Genomic DNA, 23,806 nt, shown 5'->3' on the forward strand with positions numbered 1-23,806 from the left:
GTGTATCGCGTTATGAAAAATGTCTACTACACAGAAATTAAACAAGCATACACACAAACAGATATTTTTGAGTAATCATATAACCTCAGGATCCCTTACATAGGACTTTTTCAGCTTCATTTAACCATTCATTAGATGAATGCATATTAATACACGTGTTCGATTAAGTGTCTAACTTCTTTTGTATTGGTGACGATTGAGGGAGAGTTATAGAAAGACGAGTAACAATTAATGGATATTTGCAGAAGGTGATGCAAGTTATGCAGAGTTAGGTAAGAAGGTAACGTAAGGTGATATGGCGTTGGCAGGGCTGCCATGGCGCGGGTGTAGGTGCAGAGGGTGAAGTACTGATTCCGTGGGAAAGTTACGTGAATACTGGGTCTCATGGAGCATCTGTAGAAGTGAGGAGACGTTGCTAAATCCTAAGTTAATGGGCTCTTGTTGCTGTGCTTTAAGGTTCAGAAGGTTCGGCCGTAGATCCCGTGGTTTAAGCAGCTTTTCGAGACAGGCCTTGGCGTTATCCCACGAGCGACAAGCCGAAAGTGCAGGAGTCACAGTAGTTGAGATAAAGGACTACAGAATCCTTGCAGAAGAAAAATAAGCCGGAAATGAGCTTGGTGGAAGTTTCCAATTACCAATCGCAACTCGGAGGCTCAAAATCAGTGGCTTATATGACAGACACAGATGGTTGTAGGGTAATATTAGATGCTACCTGTCCATGCCAATCCACGGGTGGGAATGGAGGAGGAAAAGTAATCCAGATTAATGGAGTTGGTTCCTTGGAGATCAAGAAAGGATAATGGTAGATGACAGTCCCAGTAGCAATGAACCTTGTGTTACAAAGGTCAAAACTGTCTACTCTCTTGAATCTTGACCGATGACCCCAGTGATGAAATTGGGTCACATGATGTCATACGAGGATTTTTCATTTGCTCGAGGAGAACAGTATGATAGACAAAGTTCCCAATAATGTTTGTGACTAATTTCACAACAACGTTACATACATACACATTATATATTTTCATTTTGTTCTATTATAAGTCATCCCTGTTTCCTGCGTCAGCGAGGTAGCGCCAACAAACAGACGAAGAATGGCTCATCCACTCATATACACACATATATACACACCTATACATATCAAAATATACATAGCTATACATATCAAGACATGCATACATATACATACATACACAGAGAAATATACATATATACACATATACATATTCATACTTGCTTCTCTTCATCCACTCCTGTTGCTTCCACCCACTTCAGCGAGGTAGAGGCAGGAAACAGACAAAAAGGCCAAATTCGTTCACATTCAGTTTCTAGCCGACATTTGCAATGCATCGAAACCACAGCTCCCTATCCACATCCAGGCACCACATACCTATCCATGGTTTACTGGTTTACCCCAGACGCTTCACATGCCCTGATTCAGTCCATTGACAGAACCTCGACCCCGGTATACCACATCGTTCCAATTCACTCTATTCCTTGAACGCCTTTCACCCTCCTGTATATTCCGGCCCAATCGCTTAAAATCTTTTTCACTCCATCTTTCCACCTGCAATTTGGTCTTTCGCTTCTCCATGTTTCATCCACCTCTGACACATATATCCTCTATGTCAATATTTCTTCACTCATTCTCTCCATATGTCCAAACCATTCCAACACACCCTCTTCTGGTCTCCCAACCACACTCACTTTATTTCCACACAGCCCACCCTTCCGTTGCTTACTCGATCAGACCACTCACACCATATATTCTCCTCATTATTTAATTTCCAAAACGTCCATCCTCTTCCGTACAGTCCTATCTATAGCCCATGCCTCACAATCATTTAACATTGTTGGAACTACTATACCTTCAAACATACCCATTTTATCCTCTCCGAGATAACGTTCTCTCCTTCCACATATTCTTCATTGCTTTCAGACCCTTCACCCCCTCACACACCTTGTGACTCACTTCCGCTTCCATGGTTCCATCCGCTGCTAAGTTCACTCCCAGATATCTAAAACACTTCACTTCCCCAAATTTTCTCCATTCAAACTTACATGGTAATTAACTTGTCCTTCAACCCTACTGAACCTAATAACATTGCTCGTATTCGCATTTACTCTCAACTTTCTCCTTTCACACACTTTTTCCAAACTCAATCACCAACTTCTGCAGTTTCTCACAGGAATCATCCACTAGAGCTGTAACTTCGGCGAACAACAACAACTGACTCACTTCACAGGCCCTCTCATCCTCAACAGACTGCATACTCGCCCGTCTCTCCAAAACTCTTGCATTTACCTCCCTAATCAACACATCCATAAACAAATCAAACAACCATGGGGACAACACACACCCCTGCCGCAAACTGACATTCGTGGGGAACCAATCACTCTCCTCTCATCCTACTCGAACATATGCCTTACATCCTTTGTAACTACTTTTCGCTGTTTCTAGCACCTGACCTTCCACAGCATATGCTCTTAAAACCTTCTTCAAAGCGTCTCTATCAACCCCATCATATGCCTTCTCCAGATCCATAAATGATACATACAAATCCATTTGCTTTTCTAAGTATTTCTCACATATATTCTTCAAAGCCAACACCTGATCCACACATCCTCTTCCACTTCTGAAACCACACTGCTCTTCCCCAATCCCATGCTCTGTGCATGCCTTCACCCTCTCAATCATTATTTTCCCATATGATTACCCAGGAATACTCAACAAACTTATGCCTCTGTAGTTTGAACACTGACCTTTATCCCCTTTGCCTTTGTGCAATGGCACTATGAATGTATTCCGCCAAACCTCAGGTATTTCTCCATGGTCCATACATTTGTTTAATATCCTTAACAATCAATCAACAACGCAGTCACCCTCTTTTTTGATAGATTCCACTTTCATGCCATCCAAACCCGCCGCCTTGCCGGATTTCATCTTCGGCAAAGCTTTCACTATATATTCTCTCTTTACCAAACCTTTCTCCCTCACTCTCTCGCTTCGCACACCACCTCAACCAAACACCCTATATCTGCCACTCTATCAAACACATTCAACAGACCTTCAAAATACTCACTCCTCACTTCATCAGTACCTGTTATCACACTGACTCAGCTACTTCGAAAACACTGGCCTCTCATGATCTTTCTTCTCATGCCAAGGTGCATAGGTACCAATAATCACCCATCTCTCTCCATCCACTTTCAGTTTTACCCACATCAATCTGAACCTCCATTCCCCCTTTTACTTGTATTTAAATTTCTAGAAAGGAGTAAAGCGGGGAGTGCCCATTCTCCTCAAAGGCTCAGACTAGGGCGTCTAAATGTTTGTGGATATAAGCAAGATAAGAAGAAAGGCGATATAGGTAGTATGTTTGAGGAAAGAAACCTGAATTTCTGGCTCTGAGTGAAACGAAGCTCAAGGGTAAAAGGGAAGAGTGGTTTGGGAAAGACTTGGGAGTACAATCAGGCGTTGGTGAAAGGACAAGAGCTAAGTAAGGAGTAGCACTACACATTGTATATATATATATATATATATATATGTATATATATATATATATATATATATATATATATATATATATATATATATATATATATATATATATATATATATATATATATATATATATATATATATATATATATATATATTTATATATATATATTTATATATATATATATATATATATATATATATATATATATTCCTGGGATATTATATGGGAGTGTATTGATTGAGAGGGTGAAGGCATGTACAGAACATCAGATTGGGGAAGAGCAGTGTGGTTTCAGAGGTGGTAGATGATGTGTGGATCAGGTGTTTGCTTTGAAGAATGTATGTGAGAAATACATAGAAAAACAAATGGATTTGTATGTAGCATCTATGGATCTGGAGAAGGCATATGATAGAGTTGATAGAGATGCTCTGTGGAAAGTATCAAGAGTATATGGTGTGGGAGGCAAGTTGCTGGAAGCAGTAAAACGTTTTTATCGAAGATGTAAGGCATGTGTACGAGTAGGAAGAGAGGAAAGTGATTGGTTCTCAGTAAATGTCGGTTTGCGGCAGGGGTGTGTGATGTCTCCATGGTTGATTAATTTGTTTATGGATGGGGTTGTTATGGAGGTGAATGCAAGAGTTTTGGAGAGAGAAGCAAGTATGCTGTCTGTTGTGGATGAGAGGGCTTGGGAAGTGAGTCCGTTGGTGTTCGCTGATGATACAATGCACGTAAGTGCACTTGGGAACTTATCATGTTTCATTTTCCCCGTGGACTCATAGGAATATCTTGATCACGTGCAAAATTGTGATCATTTCAATATATATATATATAATATATATATATATATATATATATAATATATATATATATATATATATATATATATATATATATATATATATATATATATAATATATATAATATATATATATAATGTACGCCATTGTGGTGTATTCAGTAGAAACTCGATCGTGTACTGATTTAGGAGTTGTAAGAGAAGTTATGGTAATGTGAATAAGAGTTATATATGTTCATAGGGTTTTGTCATTCACTGAGTAGTTAATAGTGAGAAAAAAGAAGTGAATTTACTAATACATATCCGGATGACGGCACTGATGAACCATGGAAACGCGAATGGAACAAGGGTCGGGCCGATTCTGTCCTTGACAGCTTCCTGAATCAGAACTATTCATTGTATAGTTGAGGTGAAGTATGGTTCCATCACTTGTTGACAGCGTGACACTAATTGAACACTATGCTCGAAGCAAGTGCACTCTGGAAAGTCCAAGGTAAGAAAGACAAGGCTAACATGTTTCGCACGGAAGAGGAGATTCAATCTCTTGGTTCACTTACAACGCGCGGTGTTGGAACATCTTAAGGATCCTTGCAAATGCTCTGCGGAAATCCATGTTGAAAATCGTGTATATGACGGGGTTCAGAGAGGAGTTATATATAACCCAGCCATACGATGAAATTAGTAACCTTGTCGTTGGTTTGGGACAAGACGGACAGAAGGGGAGGATGACGTACATGAGGAAGAAAGGAAGCCAACAGATATCTAAAACACTTCACTTCCCCAAATTTTCTCCATTCAAACTTACATGGTAATTAACTTGTCCTTCAACCCTACTGAACCTAATAACATTGCTCGTATTCGCATTTACTCTCAACTTTCTCCTTTCACACACTTTTTCCAAACTCAATCACCAACTTCTGCAGTTTCTCACAGGAATCATCCACTAGAGCTGTAACTTCGGCGAACAACAACAACTGACTCACTTCACAGGCCCTCTCATCCTCAACAGACTGCATACTCGCACGTCTCTCCAAAACTCTTGCATTTACCTCCCTAATCAACACATCCATAAACAAATCAAACAACCATGGGGACAACACACACCCCTGCCGCAAACTGACATTCGTGGGGAACCAATCACTCTCCTCTCATCCTACTCGAACATATGCCTTACATCCTTTGTAACTACTTTTCGCTGTTTCTAGCACCTGACCTTCCACAGCATATGCTCTTAAAACCTTCTTCAAAGCGTCTCTATCAACCCCATCATATGCCTTCTCCAGATCCATAAATGATACATACAAATCCATTTGCTTTTCTAAGTATTTCTCACATATATTCTTCAAAGCCAACACCTGATCCACACATCCTCTTCCACTTCTGAAACCACACTGCTCTTCCCCAATCCCATGCTCTGTGCATGCCTTCACCCTCTCAATCATTATTTTCCCATATGATTACCCAGGAATACTCAACAAACTTATGCCTCTGTAGTTTGAACACTGACCTTTATCCCCTTTGCCTTTGTGCAATGGCACTATGAATGTATTCCGCCAAACCTCAGGTATTTCTCCATGGTCCATACATTTGTTTAATATCCTTAACAATCAATCAACAACGCAGTCACCCTCTTTTTTGATAGATTCCACTTTCATGCCATCCAAACCCGCCGCCTTGCCGGATTTCATCTTCGGCAAAGCTTTCACTATATATTCTCTCTTTACCAAACCTTTCTCCCTCACTCTCTCGCTTCGCACACCACCTCAACCAAACACCCTATATCTGCCACTCTATCAAACACATTCAACAGACCTTCAAAATACTCACTCCTCACTTCATCAGTACCTGTTATCACACTGACTCAGCTGCTTCGAAAACACTTGCCTCTCATGATCTTTCTTCTCATGCCAAGGTTCATAGGTACCAATAATCACCCATCTCTCTCCATCCACTTTCAGTTTTACCCACATCAATCTGAACCTCCATTCCCCCTTTTACTTGTATTTAAATTTCTAGAAAGGAGTAAAGCGGGGAGTGCCCATTCTCCTCAAAGGCTCAGACTAGGGCGTCTAAATGTTTGTGGATATAAGCAAGATAAGAAGAAAGGCGAGATAGGTAGTATGTTTGAGGAAAGAAACCTGAAGTTCTGGCTGTGAGTGAAACGAAGCTCAAGGGTAAAAGGGAAGAGTGGTTTGGGAAAGACTTGGGAGTACAATCAGGCGTTGGTGAAAGGACAAGAGCTAAGTAAGGAGTAGCACTACACATTGTATATATATATATGTATATATATATATATATATATATATATATATATATATATATATATATATATATATATATATATATATATATATATATATATATATATATATATATATATATTCCTGGGATATTATATGGGAGTGTATTGATTGAGAGGGTGAAGGCATGTACAGAACATCAGATTGGGGAAGAGCAGTGTGGTTTCAGAGGTGGTAGATGATGTGTGGATCAGGTGTTTGCTTTGAAGAATGTATGTGAGAAATACTTAGAAAAACAAATGGATTTGTATGTAGCATCTATGGATCTGGAGACTGCATATGATAGAGTTGATAGAGATGCTCTGTGGAAAGTATTAAGAGTATATGGTGTGGGAGGCATGTTGCTGGAAGCAGTAAAACGTTTTTATCGAAGATGTAAGGCATGTGTACGAGTAGGAAGAGAGGAAAGTGATTGGTTCTCAGTGAATGTCGATTTGCGGCAGGGGTGCCTGATGTCTCCATGGTTGTTTAATTTGTTTATGGATGGGGATGTTATGGAGGTGAATGCAAGAGTTTTGGAGATAGAGGCAAGTATGCTGTCTGTTGTGGATGAGAGGGCTTGGGAAGTAAGTCCGTTGTTGTTCGCTGATGATACAATGCACGAAAGTGCACTTGGGAACTTATCATGTTTCATTTTCCCCGTGGACTCATAGCAATATCTTGATCACGTGCAAAATTGTGATCATTTCAAATATATATATATATATATATATATATATATATATATATATATATATATATATATATATATATATATATATATTTGAAATGGTTTGGGCACATGGAGAGAATGAGTGAGGAAAGATTGAGGATATATGTGTCGGAGGTGGAGGGAACGAGGAGAAGAGGGAGACCAAATTGGAGGTGGAAAGATGGAGTGAAAAAGATTTTGTGTGATCGGGGCCTGAACATGCAGGAGGGTGAAAGGAGGGCAAGGAATAGAGTGAATTGGAGCGATGTGGTATACCGGGGTTGACGTGCTGTCAGTGGATTGAATCAAGGCATGTGAAGCGTCTGGGGTAAACCATGGAAAGCTGTGTAGGTATGTATATTTGCGTGTGTGGACGTATGTATATACATGTGTATGTGGGTAGGTTGGGCCATTTCTTTCGTCTGTTTCCTTGCGCTACCTTGCAAACGCGGGAGACAGCGACAAAGTATAATAAAGTATAATAATATATATATATATATATATATATATATATATATATATATATATATATATATATATATATATATATATATGCACACACGTTTTTCTATTAACGCACATAGGCGTAAGCCTATTTCTCTTTGTCTCTATCTGCATACATTTCCGAAGTGTAAGTACATGTGGATGTACATATACTTAAGGCACTAATCATTTTTGTAACGCATCCCCCTCAAAGCTTCGTATAGCCATGTATCTCTTCCTGCCTGCGCATACAGAAACGCTCCCCGCCAGTGTTTGTTCAGCTGAACCGCTGCGTCATACAGGAAGCGCTTGCAAGGGAGCGCATGTCACGATTTCAACCCGTTCAGCAGAGGACTTCATTAGGAACTCACTTCTCTTCTTTTTTTTTTTATCCCCTCGTCGAAAGGCGCCGAGTCCTAACATCCCTTGATCAGTCTTTGATCTCGACACTCACGTCTCACGACGCAACGATGAGATGTCAAAGTGACTCCCGCAGCAGCGCTTGTTTACATTATCTCTCCTGCCAATACTACATGTGGACGTGGTCCTCTTCATGCCACAGTTATTCTCCTGGTCACGTCAGCAAGCCAAATGCACCGAGCGCGGATGGGTAGCTGATGGAGCCGAATGAATCGAGAAGAGGTGATATGTCGGCGATCCTCCCTTCGTAATGGTACAACTAAATCATGCATACCTGACTGGTTGCCAATAGGGAAGAATTCTCATATATGTTATCAACTGTTACACGAAATCTTTTGAGGGATACACTTGTAACCTTAGCCATCTCGTCGTGTAATAAAACCCGAGTGCCAAGGGACAAGTTAATTGGGATGTAAGTTTGAACGGAGAAAAATTGGAGGAAGTGAAGTGTTTTAGTTATCTGTGAGTGTATTTGCCAGAGGATGGAACCATGAAAGCGGAGGTGAGTCACAGGGTGGGGAGAAGGCGAAGGGTCTGATAGCGATGAAGAATGTGCGGAAAGAGAGAACGTTATCCCGGAGAAAAAAAAATTGTATGTTTGAAGGAATAATAATTTCAACATTGTTATATGGTTGCGAGCATGTGATAGAGTGATAGAGTGTAAGAAAGTAGACTCTAGATTGATATGGGTAAAACTGAAAGTGGATGGAGAGAGATGGATGATTATTGGTGCCTATGTACATGGGCATGAAAAGAAAGATCATGAGAGGCAAGTGTTTTCAGAGCAGCACTCTGTTCCTTGCACGTCCCTCACCCGATCTCTCAAAATATTTTTCACTCCATCCTTCCTCCTCCAACTTGGTCTCCCATTTCTCCTCGTTCCCTCTACTTCTGACAACTATATCCTCTTTGTCAATCTTTCCTCACTCATTCTCTCCATGTGGCCGAACAATATCAACGCACCCTCTTCTGCTCTCTCAACCACACTCTTTTTAGTACAACACATCTCTCTTGCCCTTTCTTCCTTACTAGATCAAACCATTCTCCCTTACCCTCTCACTTCGCACACATACTAGATCAAACCACCTCACACCACATATTGTTCTCAAACATTTCATTTCCAACACATCTACCCTCCTCCGCACAACCCTATCTATAGCCCCAGCCTCGCACCCATAAAACATTGTTGGAACCACTATTCCTTCAAAAACACCCATTTTTCCTCTCCGAGATAACGTTCTCACCTTCCACACATTCTTCAACGCTCCCAGTACCTTCGCACCCTCTTCCAACCTGTGACTCACTTCCGCTTCCATGGCTCCATCCGCCGCTAAATCCACTCCCAGATATCTAAAATACTTAACTTCCTCCAGTTTTTTTCCATTTAAACTCACCTCCCAATTATCTTGTCCCTCAACCCTACTGAATCTAATAACTCTCACCAACTTCTGTAGTTCCTCACCCGAATCAGCCACCAGTGCTGTATCATCACTAAACATTAACTAACTCACTTCCTAAGCCCTCTCGTCCACAACAGACTGCATACTTGCCCCTCTCTCAAAAACTCTTGTATTCACCTCTCTAACAACCCCATCCATAAACAAATTAAACAACCATCGAGACATCACGCACCCCTGCCGCAAACCGACATTCACTGGGATCCAGTCACTTTCCTCTCTTCCTACTCGTATACATGCCTTACATCCTCGATAACAAAGTTTCACTGCTTCAAGCAACTTGCCTCTCACACCGTATGATAACTTCCACAGAGCAACTCTATCAACTCTATCATATACCTTCTCCAGAACCATAAATGCTACATAGAAATCCATCTCTTTTTCTAAGTATTTCTCACATACATTCTTCAATGCAAAAACTACCACTTCTGAAACCACGCTGCTCTTCTCCAATCTGATGCTCTGTACATGCCTTTACCCTCTCAATCAATACCCTCCCATATAATTTCCCAGGAATACTCAACAAACTCATGCCTCTGTAATTTGAACACTCACTTTTATCCTCTCTGCCTTTGTACAATACCACTATGCATGAATTCTGCCAATTCTCAGGCACTTCACCATGAACTATACATGCAGTGAATATCCTTAACATCCAGTCAACAACACAGTCACCCCCTTCTTAATAAATTTCATTGTAATAACATCCAAGCCCGCCACCTTGCCGGCTTTCATTTTCCGCAAAGCTTTTACTACCTCTTCCCTGTTTACCAAATCATTTTCCCTAACCCTCTCACTTTGCACACCACCTCGACCAAAACACCCTACATCTGCCACTCTCTCATCACACACATTCAAAAACCTTCAAAATACTCACTCCATCTCCTCACTTTACCACTACTTGTTATTACCTCCCCATTAGCCTCCTTCACCGATGTTCCCACTTGTTCTCTTGCCTTACGCACTTTATTTACCTCCTTCCAAAACATCCTTTTATTTTCCCTGAAATTTAATGGTACTCTCTCACCACAACTCTTATTTGCCCTGTTTTTCACCTCCTGCACCTTTAACTTGATCTTCTGCCTCTTTCTTTTATACATCTCCCAATCATTCGCACTACTTCCCTGCAAAAATCGTCCAAACACTTCTCTTCTAGCTTTTACTAATAATCTTACCTCTTCATCCGACCACTCACTAACCTTTCTAATCTTCCCACCTCCCACCTTGCTCATGCCACAGGGATCTTTTGCGCAAGCCATCACTACTTCCCTAAATACCTCCCAATCCTCCCCCACACCCCTCACATCATTTGCTCTCACTTTTTTCCATTCTGCACTCAATCTCTCCTGGTACTTCCTCACACAAGTCTCCTTTCCAAGCTCACTTACTCTCAACACTCTCTTCACCCCAACACTCTCTCTTCTTTTCTGAGAACCTGTACAAATCTTCACCTTCGCCTCCACAAGATAATAATCAAACATCTCTCCAATTGCTCTTCTCAGAACATTAACAGCCAAAATCTCTCTTTCACGCGCCTATCAATTAACTTGTAGTCCAATGGCGCTTTCTGGCCATCTCTCCTACTTACATACATATACTTATGTATATCTCTCTTTTTAAACCAGGTATTCCAAATCACCAGTCCATTTTCAGCACACAAATCAACAAGCTCTTCACCATTTCCATTTAGAACACTGAACACCCCATGCACACCAATTACACCCTCATCTGCCACATTGATCACTTTTGCATTCAAGTCACCCATCACTATAACCCGGTCTTATTCATCAAAGATGCAAAAACTCTCACTTAAGTGCTCCTTTAACGCTTGCCTCTCATGATCTTTCTTCTCATAACCAGGTGTGCAGGCATCAATAATCACCCATCTCTCTACATCCACTTTCAGTTTTACCCATATCAATCTAGAGTTTATTTTTCACACATTATCACATACTCCCACATCTCCTGCTTAAGGAGTAGTGCTACTCCTTACTTTGCTCTTGTTCTCTCACGAACCCTTGACTTTACTCCCAAGACATTTGCAAACCACTCTTCCCCTTTACCCTTAAGCTTTGTTTCACTCAGAGCCAAACATCTAGCTTCCTTTCTTCAAACATACTATCTATCTTTCCCTTTTTCTCATCTTGTTTACCTCCACACACATTCAGACACCCCAATCTGAGCCTTCGAGGAGGATGAGCACTCCCACATATATATATATATATATATATATATATATATATATATATATATATATATATATATATATATATATATATATATATATATATATATATATATATATATATATATATATATATATATATATATACATATATATATATATATATTTATATATATATATATATATATATATATATATATATATATATATACATATATATATATATATGTATATATATATATATATATATATATATATATATATATATATATATATATATATATATATATATATATATATATATATATATATATATATATATATATATATATATATATATATATATATATATATATATATATATATATATATATATATATATATATATATATATATATATATATATATATATATATATATATATATATATATATATATATATATATATATATATATATATATATATATATATGTATTGAACCATCTTTACAGCTGAACGTCTTAAACGTCTGAGTGTTCTCTCACGTCTGTGGTTATACTGTATATTGTACCAGATATTCAAGAAAGTGATTCTGCAACTTCCTTTTACACACAGTCACGTAACCCAGGCTGGCGTCCCTTCCGACGATACGCAGCTGGTGTGTGTTTACATGAGAGAATTGCTGGATGATAGACGGGTGGGTAAATACTGGCTGAGCCCCCTTTCCCCTGCCCGGCAGGAACTTCTGTCCTCTGAGCGAAAGTCATGATTAAAGGGATTATCAATGGTACTTCTTCCATTAGGATAATTGAGATCCTGGAGCTCTCTCTCTCTCTCTCTCTCTCTCTCTCTCTCTCTCTCTCTCTCTCTCTCTCTCTCTCTCTCTCTCTCTCTCTGAGACAGGCAGAGTGGCGGTTCCTGGTGCTCCCTCATATGTCAGCGTTAAATCACCACCCATCCTGAAGGCCTCACACAACGAAGTGTTTTCGTGTCTAGGTCACCTCGTAGCCCGTTTCTCCCGTCGTCCGTCTACGATTTCGTTAACACGGGATCACCGTAGAACGCTGGGTTTGATATCGTGAAAGATTTACGTGAAAATATGGTTAAAAAGTCAGAAAAGATCTCTATTGACTTATGGCTTCAGGAAATCAAAGATCAAGGACATTTCTGCATTTTGAGTCGATTTTTGGGGGAGATTGCCAGAAAGTATACACGTCCATCAAGGTAGGATATGATCATCAGTCAACAGATTCTCAGTGATTTGATGAGATTAAAAAGTCTAATTTCATGGTCACTTCCTCATTCATAGGTGATTTCACTTCCTCGCAATAACTCCAGTTCTATTGGTGTGATACCATTAAGGATCATGTAGGTAGAGCCAAGTTTTGTAATCTCTCCTTCTGTCTTTCCATTAACGATTCAGTGTACGTAAGTTAACTCAAAACCCAGTAGTCCAGTTTCGTCAGAATTTGGTGCGAAAAAACTAAAGTTCCGAAATAACGTTTGCACAACCCAGCTGGCATATGGTCCACTGCAGTAATTTACACAAAGGGCCTCTCGTGATCCATTTATATATATCTTTCTTTCATTCTATTCGCCATTTCCCGCGTTAGCAAGGTAGCGTTAATAACAGAGGACTGGGCCTCTGAGGGAATATCCTCACCTGGCCTCGTTCTCTGTTTCTTATTTTGGAAAAAAAAAAATATATATATACATACGAACATGAGTGAGTTATTAAGTAATAATTTCTCCATTGTGGGTTCCATAGCCTATTGCTTATCGTCCCCAGTTCCTACACAAATGGTACCCCTTAACCAATCTACAATCCCCATATAAAGATATAAAGCCCAGACCCGCCTAACACTTCAGCAACCTGCACTCAACAGATCTCGCCGCTCCCAACCAACATAAAGCTGTCAAAACATAACCACATCCAAACACTTGGACAAGCAATCAGTCAGTACCCACCTTACTCAATCTTAAAGGCAACTACATCGATATGCACTAACCTGAAAATCACATTCCCTAGACATGTACGAGTTACACTTTCGCGTTTCCACTCTGGACATCACCCACCCCGACAACATTGGAAACACCAACTTTAAGTATCTCAAGACCCTTTTATGCCCATGATGGAACTACCATGATGGAAATAGCGTAAAATTATTCATAAGTTGCCTCGCGCTGTCCCAACATAGACACACTCGCATCACTACACTTAATGATCTATGGTCCCGCCCGATGGTTGTGACGGGTTTCCTGAGAGAGAGAGAGAGAGAGAGAGAGAGAGAGAGAGAGAGAGAGAGAGAGAGAGAGAGAGAGAGAGAGAGAGAGAGAGAGAGAGAGAGAGAGAGAGAGAGAGAGAGAGAGAGAGAGAGAGAGAGAGAGGCCAAAGTCTGATACCGTAAAGTTTGAGTCGTAGAGATCTCCAGCAGCAGAAGTACCTCACCCGACCAGCAGTAGCGACCAGCGGCAGCAGCTGTTCCTCAGCCGACCAGCAGCAGTGAGCAGGAGCAGCAGCTGTCCCTCAACCGACCAGCAGGAGTGACCAGCGGCAGCAGCAGCAGCACAAGTGGTCCTCTAAGACGCCTACACCATCACGGTCTGCCTGAGGAAAAAAGAAAACGGTAACATGTATCCATCTTTTGATTTAACCAATCTTTTCTTATCATAGGTATACGTGACTGGTGGCGTACTACTTGTTAGCAAATATATTGATATAACTGCACTGCTACCGTGGAGATTAAACCCGAATATACACATATCGACCACGAAGACGGAAACGCCAAGTCTTCGTCTATTTCACAAGACATCTGGAAAACTGGAGTTGTCATGAAGATGGCTTGAGATATATTTCTACTTCCTGTGAGGATATTCTCTCTAATGCTCAGTCCTCTGCTCATAACGCTACCTCGCTAACTCGGGAAAATGGTGAATATATATATATATATATATATATATATATATATATATATATATATATATATATATATATATATATATATATATATATATATAATATTCTTTTCTTTCTTTTAAACTATTCGCCATTTCCCGCGTTAGCGAGGTAGCGTTAGGAACAGAGGACTGGGCCTTTTTTGGAATATCCTCACCTGGCCCCCTCTGTTCCTTCTTTTGGAAAAAAAAAAAAAAAAAACGAGAGGGGAGGATTTCCAGCCCCCCGCTCCCTCCCCTTTTAGTCGCCTTCTACGACACGCAGGGAATGCGTGGGAAGTATTCTTAATCCCCTATCCCCAGGGATAATATATATATATATATATATATATATATATATATATATATATATATATATATATATATATATATATATATATATATGGGGAGGTAATAACAAGTAGTGGTGAAGTGAGAAGGAGAGAGAGTGAGTATTTTGAAGGTTTGTTCAATGTGTTTGATGATAGATTGGCAGGTATAGGGTGTTTTGGTCGAGGTGGTGTGCGAAGAGAGAGGGTCAGGGAGTGTGGTTTGGTAAGCAGAGAAGAGGTAGTGAAAGCTTTGCGGAAGATCAAAGTTGGCAAGGCAGCGGGTTTGGATAGTATCGCAATGGAATCTATTGGAAAAGGCGGTTACTGTGCTGTTGACTGGTTGGTAAGGATATTCAATGTATGCATGGTTCATGGCGAAGTGCCTGAGGATTTGCGGAATGCATACATAGTGCCATTGTATAAAGGCAAAGGGGATAAAGGTTAGTGTTCAAATTACAGAGGTATAAGTTTAGTGAGTATTCATGTGAAATTATAAGGGGGGGGGGGGGTATTGATTGAGACGGTAAAGGCATGTACAGAGGATCAGATTGGAGAAGAGCAGTGTGGTTTCAGAAGTGGTAGAGGATGTGTAGATCGGGTGTCTGCTTTGCAGAATGTATGCGATAGATACTTAGATCAACAAATGGATCTGTATGTGGCATTTATGGATCTGGAGATGCATACGATAGAGTGGATAGAGATGCTTTGTGGAAGGTATTAAGAGTATATGGTGTAGGAAGTAGATTGCTAGAAACAATGAAAAGTTTTTACCAAGGATGTAAGGTATGTCTACGAGTACGAAGAGAGGATATCAATTGGTTCTCAGTGAATGTCGATTTGCAGCAGGAGTGCGTGTTGTCTCCATGGTTCTTTACTTTGTTTATGGATGGGGTTGCTGGGAGAGAGGGGCAAGTATGCAGTCTGCTGTTGATGAAAGGGCTTGGGAAGTGAGTCAGTTTTTGTTCGCTGATGATGCAGCACTGGTTGCTAACTCGGGTGAGAAACTGCAGAAGTTGGTGACTGAGTTTAGTAAAGTGTGTGAAAGAAGAAAGTTGAGAGTAAATGTGAATAAGAGCAAAGGTTGAGAGACAAGTTAATTGGGAGGTAAGTTTGAATGGAGAAAAATTGGAGGAAGTGAAATGTTTTAGATATCTGGAAGTGGATTTAGCAGGAAATGGAACCATGGAAGCGGAAGTGATTCACAGGGTAGGGGAGGGGGCGAAGGTTCTGGGAGCGTTGAGGAATGTGTGAAAGGAGGCGAGAACGTTATCTCGGAGAGCAAAAATAGGTATGTTTGAAGTAATAGTGGTTCCAACAATGTTACATGGTTGCGAGGCGTGGGCTATACATAGAGTTGTGCGGAGGAGGGTGGATGTGTTGGAAATGACCTGTTTGAGGAGAATATGTGGTGTGAGGTGGTTTAATCGAGTATGTAATAAAAGGGCAAGAGAGATGTGTGGTAGTAAAAAGAGTGTGGTGGACAGAGAAGAAAAGGGTTTATTGGAATGGTTTGGTCACACAGAGAGAATGAGTAAGGAAAGATTGACAAAGAGGATATATGTGTTAGAGGTGGAGGGAACGAGGAGAAGTGGGAGACCAAATTGGAGGTGGAAGGATGGAGTGAAAAAGATTTTGAGCGATCGGGGCCTGAACATGCAGGAGGGTGAAAGGCGTGCAAGGAACAGAGTGAATTAGAACGATGTGGTACACCGGGGTCGACGTGCTGTCAATGGATTGAACCAGGGCATGTGAAGCGTCTGGGGTAAACCATGTAAAGTTTTGTGAGGCCTGGATTAGAACTAGCGAGCTGCGATTTCATTACATTATACAGGACAGCTAAAATATGGGTGTGAGCGGCTGTAGCCTTTCTCCGCATGGATAACTGATAAAAGCCTTAAACAAATGCCATCCCACATTCGTTCCCACTCAGTCTCTAGCTGTCATGTGTATTGCACCGAAACCACAGGTCCCTTTCCACATTCAGGCCCCACAGAACTTTCCATGGTTTACCCCAGACGCTTCATATGCCCTGGTTTAATCCATTCACAGCACGTCGACCCCAGTATACCACATCGTTCCAGTTCACTTTATTGCTTGCACGCCTCTCACCCTCCTGTAAGCCGGATCCGTCAAAATCTTTTTCACCCTTTCCTTCCACCAGCAATTTGGTCTCTCGCTTCTTGTTCCCTCCACCTCTGACACATATATCCTCTTTGTCAATGTTTTTTTCACCCATTTTCTCCATATGTCCAAATCATTTGAACACACCCTCTTCTGCTCTCTCAACGACACTCTTTTTATTTCCATACATCTCTCTTACCCTTTTGTTACTTACTCAGTCAAACCACTTCACTCCACATATTGTCCTCAAACATTTTATTTCCAACACATCCACCTTCCTCGGAACAATCTTTTCTATAGCCCATGCCTCGCAATCATACAATATCATTTGAACTACTATTCCTTCAAACATACCCATTTTCGTTCTTCGAGGTAACGTATTCTTCTTCCGCAAATTTTCATCGCTTCCAGAACCATCACCCCTTCTCCCACCCTGTTACTCACTTCCGCGTCCATGGTTTCATCCGCTGATAAGTCCACTCCCAGATATCTAAATTCTACACTTCGCTTCCTCCAATTTTTCTCCATTCAAACTTACATCCCAGTAACCTTGTCTCTCAACCCAACTGAGCCTAATAACCTTCCTTGTATTCACATTTGCTCTCAACTTTCTCCTTTCACACACTTTCCCAAACTCAATCACCAGCTTCTGCAGTTTCTCACTTGAATCAGCCACTAAAGCTGTATCATCAGCGAACAGCAACTGACTCACTTCTCAAGCACTCTCATTCCTAACAGACTGCATACTCGCTCCTCATTCCAAAATAGTTGCTTGTACCTCCCTAACAACATCTATAAACAAAATAAACACCCATAGAAACATCACGCACCCCTGCCGCAGACCGACATTTACTAGGAACCAATCACTCTCCTCTCTTCCTACTCATACACATGATTTACATCCTTGGTAAAAACTTTTAATTGCTTCTAGCAACTTCCACGCAATATACTCTTAAGACATTTCTACAAAACATCTCTATTAACCCTATCATATGCCTTCTCCAGATCCATAAATGCTATATACAAATTCATGTTTTTCTAAGTATTTCTCATATACATTCTTCAAAGCAAACACCTGATCCACACATCTTCCACCATGTCTGAAACTACACTGCTCTTCCCCAATCTGATGCTCTGTACATTCCTTTACCCTCTCAATCAATACCCTCCCACATGATCTCTCAGAAATACTCAACAAACTTATACCTCTGTAATTTGAACATTTACCTTTATCCCCTTTGCCTTTGTACAATGGCACTATGCATTCATTAAGCGAATCCTTAAGCACTTCACCACAAACCATGCATGCATTGAATATCCTTACCAACTAATCAAGAACACAGTTACCCCCTTTTTTTATATAAATTCCACTGCAATACTATCCAAACCCATCGCCTTGACGAATTTCATCTTCCGGAAAGCTTTCACTACCTTTTTCTCTCTTAACCAAACGGTTCTCCCTGACCCTCTTACTTCGCACACCACCCTGACCAAAACACCCTATATCTGCCACACTATAATCAAACACATTCAACCATCCTTCAAAATTCTCACTTCATCTACTTTCCTCTTGTCCTTCACATGTTATTTACCTTTTTATTCGCCATAAAGTTTAATGATACTCTCTCACTCCAATTTTCATTTGCCCTCTTTTTCAACGCTTTTACCTTTCTCTTGACCTCCTGCCATTTTCTTTTATACATCTGTCTGACATATGCACTCCTTCCTTGCAAATATCGTCTAAACGCCTCTCTTTTCTTTTTCACTAACGACTCTACTTCTTCATCCCACCACTCACTATCCTTTCTAATCTACCCACCTAACACCTTTTTCATTCCACATGCATCTTTTGCACAAGCCATTACTGCTTCATTAGATACATTCCATTCCTCGCCCACTCCCCTCACATCATTTGCTCTCACATTTTGCCATGCTACACTCAATCTCTCCTGGTACTTCCTTACCCAAGTCTTCATTCCAAGCTCTTCTACTCTCACCACTCTCTTCTCCCAAACATTCTCTCTTCTGTGAAATCCTTTACGAATCTCCACCTTCGCCTCCACAAGATAGTGATCCTACATCCCTCCAGCTACCCCTCTCAGTACATTAACATCCAAAAGTCTCATTTACACGCCTATCAATTAACACGTAATGCAGCAATGCCCTTTGACCATCTCTTGTAGTCACATAAGTATATTTATGTATATCTCTCTATTTGAGCCATTTGCTCCCAATCACCAGTCTTTTTTCAACACACAAAGCTAAAAGCTCTTCACCATTTCCATTTACAACACTGAACATCCCCATGTACACCAATCATGCCCTTAATTGCCACATTGCTCACCTTTGCATTGAAATCACCCATCTCGTGCATCAAAGCTGCTGATGCACTCACGCAGCTGCTCCCAAAACACTTGCCTCTGATGATCTTTCTTCTCATTACCAGGTGCATAGGCACAAATAATCACCCATCTCTCTCCGTCCATTTTCAGTTTTACCCATAACAATCAAGAATTTACTTTCTTACGTTCTATCATATACTCCAACAACTCCTGATTCAGGAGTAGTACTATCTTTCCTTAGCTCTTATACTCTCACTACCCCATAACGTTACATCCAAGACATTCCCAAACCCCTCTTCCCCTTTACTCTTGCGCTCTCTTTCACTCAGAGCCAAGACATCCAGGTTACTTTCCTCAAACAAACTACCTACTTCTCCTTTCTTCTCATTGTGGTTACATCCTCACATATCCAGACACCCCAGCCTGAGCATTCAAGGAAGATAAGCACTCCCTGCTTGACTCCTTCTTCTGTTTCCCTTTTCAGAAATTGAAATATAAGGAGGGAAGGATTTCCAGGCCCCGCTCCTGCCCGCTTTAGTCGCCTTCTACCACACGTGAGGAATACGTGGGAAGTATTCTTTTTCCCCTATCCCAAGTGATATATATATATATATATATATATATATATATATATATATATATATATATATATATATATATATATATATATATATCGCAGGGCGCTGAACATAGTGAAACCTCTGACTCTCTCAAACCCTCACCTTGCCTCCTCGGTCTGTACGGTGGTAAGTCATTGCACCATCCAAGACCCCATCACCCTGTCACCTGAGATCCTTCGTTACGACTCGAGATGCAAGGCAAGTTATGGACATGTGAGGCAGGAGCTGGGTATATTTCTGACCCGCCTGAGTCCCAGTATAACTCCTGACTCTCGTGATGAATCGCTATGATCGGGCCTCATGATGTTGTTTCACAGTCGTTACCTCTCTCTCTCTCTCTCTCTCTCTCTCTCTCTCTCTCTCTCTCTCTCTCTCTCTCTCTCTCTCTCTCTCTCTCTCTCTCTCTCTCTCTCATTTATTTTCCTCTCCTCATATGCGTTTTTAAAGCCAAGATTTTGTTTTTTTTTTGCAATCTTTATAGTATATTCACGACAAGGTGTTTGTTGTACACTGCTGGACTTTCCCTGGGGATGTGGAACTATTTTTTCTGTTATGTTTCACTCGAATGTTTACACCTCGACTCTTCAGAGTTGTCAATAGCTTTGATAGAGTATATGATGGATGGAGGAGAATCTGAGGGATGAATAACGTAAGACAGACATTTGTGTGTCTGTGCTTCTTTTCGTTCTGAGGAATGAATAACGTAAGAGATATATATGTGTGGAAGTGTGTCTATGTGTCTTTTCGTTCTTGTATGTGAGTGGGAATCCATAATTGTTTTCCATACAGACTATTCTGAACGTAATAATGTTGAGTTAAAAAGTGTACCATAATCACAGTGTAGAGGAGAAAAATTCAAAGTGAACGAGCACTTCATCAGATACAACCACACTGGTCTACTGCCAGAACCTACCGGCGCTGACCTCCTCACAGCAACAGTGTGTTTGAGGAAGGTTTAATGACTTGGTTGTACCAGGCGAAGTCTCTGCCTTGTGTACATGTGAGGCACTACCCACAAGTTTGTCCCCGTTGCCTCTGAGACCATGGTGACCCGAGTCATACCGTGTGTTTCACAAGATCTGAGATCTCACTGGGCGGCTCTGAGACCAAAGAGACCCCTCCATGTACTTTCCTGGGTTTCAAAGGATCTGAGGCAACAATGATGGTTCTGAGGTCACAGTGACCCAGCTCACTTCCTGGGTTCTCCTGTAAATGAGGTCACATTGTTGGCTCCGAGTGTGACCCCACTCACTTTCTGGAGTTCTCCAGGACCTGAGGTCACAGTACTCACCAGTCACTTCGTGAGGTAGGCCAGGTCACAGTGGCCACCTCGTGGGGTTGTCTAAAACCAGAGGCCACAGTGGCCATTATGTGGGGTTGCCCAGTACCAGAGGCCACAGTGGCCACCATTTGGGGTTGGCCAGGCCCAGAGGCCACAGGGTTTCAACTCAATTAGTAGTATGACAGAGGTCTGGGAGGCTAGGCCACTACAGTAATTAATCCCTCTGGGATCAGTCAGGGAAGGTGGCGCGCGCACACACACACACACACACACACACACACGCACACACACACACACACACACACACACACACACACACACACACACACACACACACACGCACACACACACACACACACACACACACACACACACACACACACACACACACACACACACACACACACAGGCCTCTTCGTTGTGTCGTGTTTAGTGTTATTTACCATGAATTTGAACGGGCCAGCCCAGGGACGGACCCGCTTGTGTTCGAACCCTGGGTGTGGCAGGTGGACCACACCCAACTTAAGTGTTCATCCTCCCCTCAGAGTTGGTCGATAGATTGGTACCTGGCTTAGGCTAGTGTGTGTGTGTGTGTGTGTGTGTGTGTGTGTGTGTGTGTGTGTGTGTGTGTGCCTAGGAGTAAAGACGTGGTAGATATATACAAGAGACGGGCAACACGAGCGTAAAACTCTTTGCTCATAACACACAATTATCAATCACACACACACACACACACACACACACACACACACACACACACACACACACACACACACACACACACAAGTGATAAAGTAAGTAACCTTATCTTTCCCTGAAACAAATGAGAAGCGGAGAGCAACATCCAGCACCATGAAGAGACAGGTGTGTGAGGAACATGTATATGTGAAATCATCAAGAATAAAACATTATATGAAGACAAAGGCACTCTTTATCCCTCGCCCACAGAGAGTCCAGTCTTTGTCTGCACTTGGAGACGGAAGTTAAACCAAGAATAAAGGTCAGAAACTCTTGAGACTGGAAGAAATGGTTTAATATTTCTGGAAGGCGAATCTCGCCGTTCAGCTCTGGAAAGGCTTTTAGAATTAAATGGAGGAGAAGCTCCTTTCACTCAGCTGTCAGGCTATTGTTCAGTTCACCTTGATAAAGAATACGTCCAACACGGCCGAAAGAAGCCGATGGAGAGAGAGAGAGAGAGAGAGAGAGAGAGAGAGAGAGGAGAGAGAGAGAGAGAGAGAGAGAGAGAGAGAGAGAGAGAGAGAGAGAGAAGAGAGAGAGTGATCGAGCAGCTGAAGAAGGAGTCATGAGAGAAATAATCTAGGACTCTTGTGGAATGATTTTCTGTAATTTTTCCCCTTCAACTCCAGCTCTAACTCTTGGCTCCAGAGCCAGCCGCGTAAACACACTCACAACTTTCACGGGAAACATATCTTTATATGATGTTGATAAACACCAGGAGACTTGGGGAAGAGAGGAGGTTCAACCGACGGTGTGTCATTTTTAGAGGATAAGCAACGTTAAACGTTGAGCATTTATACCACTTACGTCATTTTCGATTGTGCATTAGTTTTCACCTTCGCTCGTGGACACACACACACACACACACACACACAGGTCTCTGTGGCGGAGCGCTTAGCGTTACTGACCATGAGTCAGTACCATATGGGCTCGAATCCTAGGCGTGACAGTAGGCCTACACCAAACAAAGGAACTCATTACCATCCCCTTCGGAGTTGGTTGATAAATGGGTATTTGGCTGAGATTAATTTCAGTGGAGATGTGTGCATACACACTAGAGACATGGTACATATATATGTAAGGTTAAGAGACGGGGCAACACGTGTGTAAAACTCTATCCCCGTAACACACTAGCAGTAATCACACTGAAGAGAGTGCAAGAAGCAGTATAACATGCACGTCTCGGTGATGGTAGAGGACTTACAACGGTGAGCCTTCAGTTGTAAAGTGACTGACTGGGGAACTTTGAACTCTTATGGGGACAAAGTCCTGGAGACATAAGCTACTTAAAGTATACACAGGAAAGTTTCCTATACCATAATGTCACTTGAGTACACTATGTTCTGAGGGATTGGTTGATGCAACACGCTATACCTCATCATTACACACATAGGAAACATGATTATTAAGAATATCATTTACGATACATCCATTGGAATAAGGGATTATGCAGTGCTGGAAGGTGACTATGTGGTAATTGAGGATATATAAAAAAAGGGGCAGCAATGGAACCTTACTTATATCACTTACACATATGCATTTACCCTCGTAAAAGGAAATGTGGTATTATACAGGCACTCTTCCCTCAGTCGAAGACTCATGGCTTTTTTGTCCCTAGATAC

At 41.3% G+C, this 23,806-nt stretch overlaps 1 protein-coding gene across 4 annotated transcripts in view; it reads right to left on the reverse strand.

Moving 5' to 3' along the window:
- LOC139747166 (probable G-protein coupled receptor No18) overlaps nucleotides 1–23,806 on the reverse strand; it is a 156,980-nt gene that overhangs the window by 2,237 nt on the left and 130,937 nt on the right. Inside the window, exon 2 of one of the 4 annotated variants that reach the window (XM_071659126.1) lies at nucleotides 14,219–14,419. The gene's annotated coding sequence lies outside the window, so the exon portion shown is untranslated. Of the gene's footprint in view, nucleotides 1–14,218; nucleotides 14,424–23,806 lie in introns of all 4 variants that reach the window. The other 3 variants (XM_071659125.1, XM_071659127.1, XM_071659124.1) reach the window with 3 other exon arrangements.

Source organism: Panulirus ornatus, chromosome 67, assembly GCF_036320965.1.
Source record: "Panulirus ornatus isolate Po-2019 chromosome 67, ASM3632096v1, whole genome shotgun sequence".
Classification (NCBI taxonomy): domain Eukaryota; kingdom Metazoa; phylum Arthropoda; class Malacostraca; order Decapoda; family Palinuridae; genus Panulirus; species Panulirus ornatus.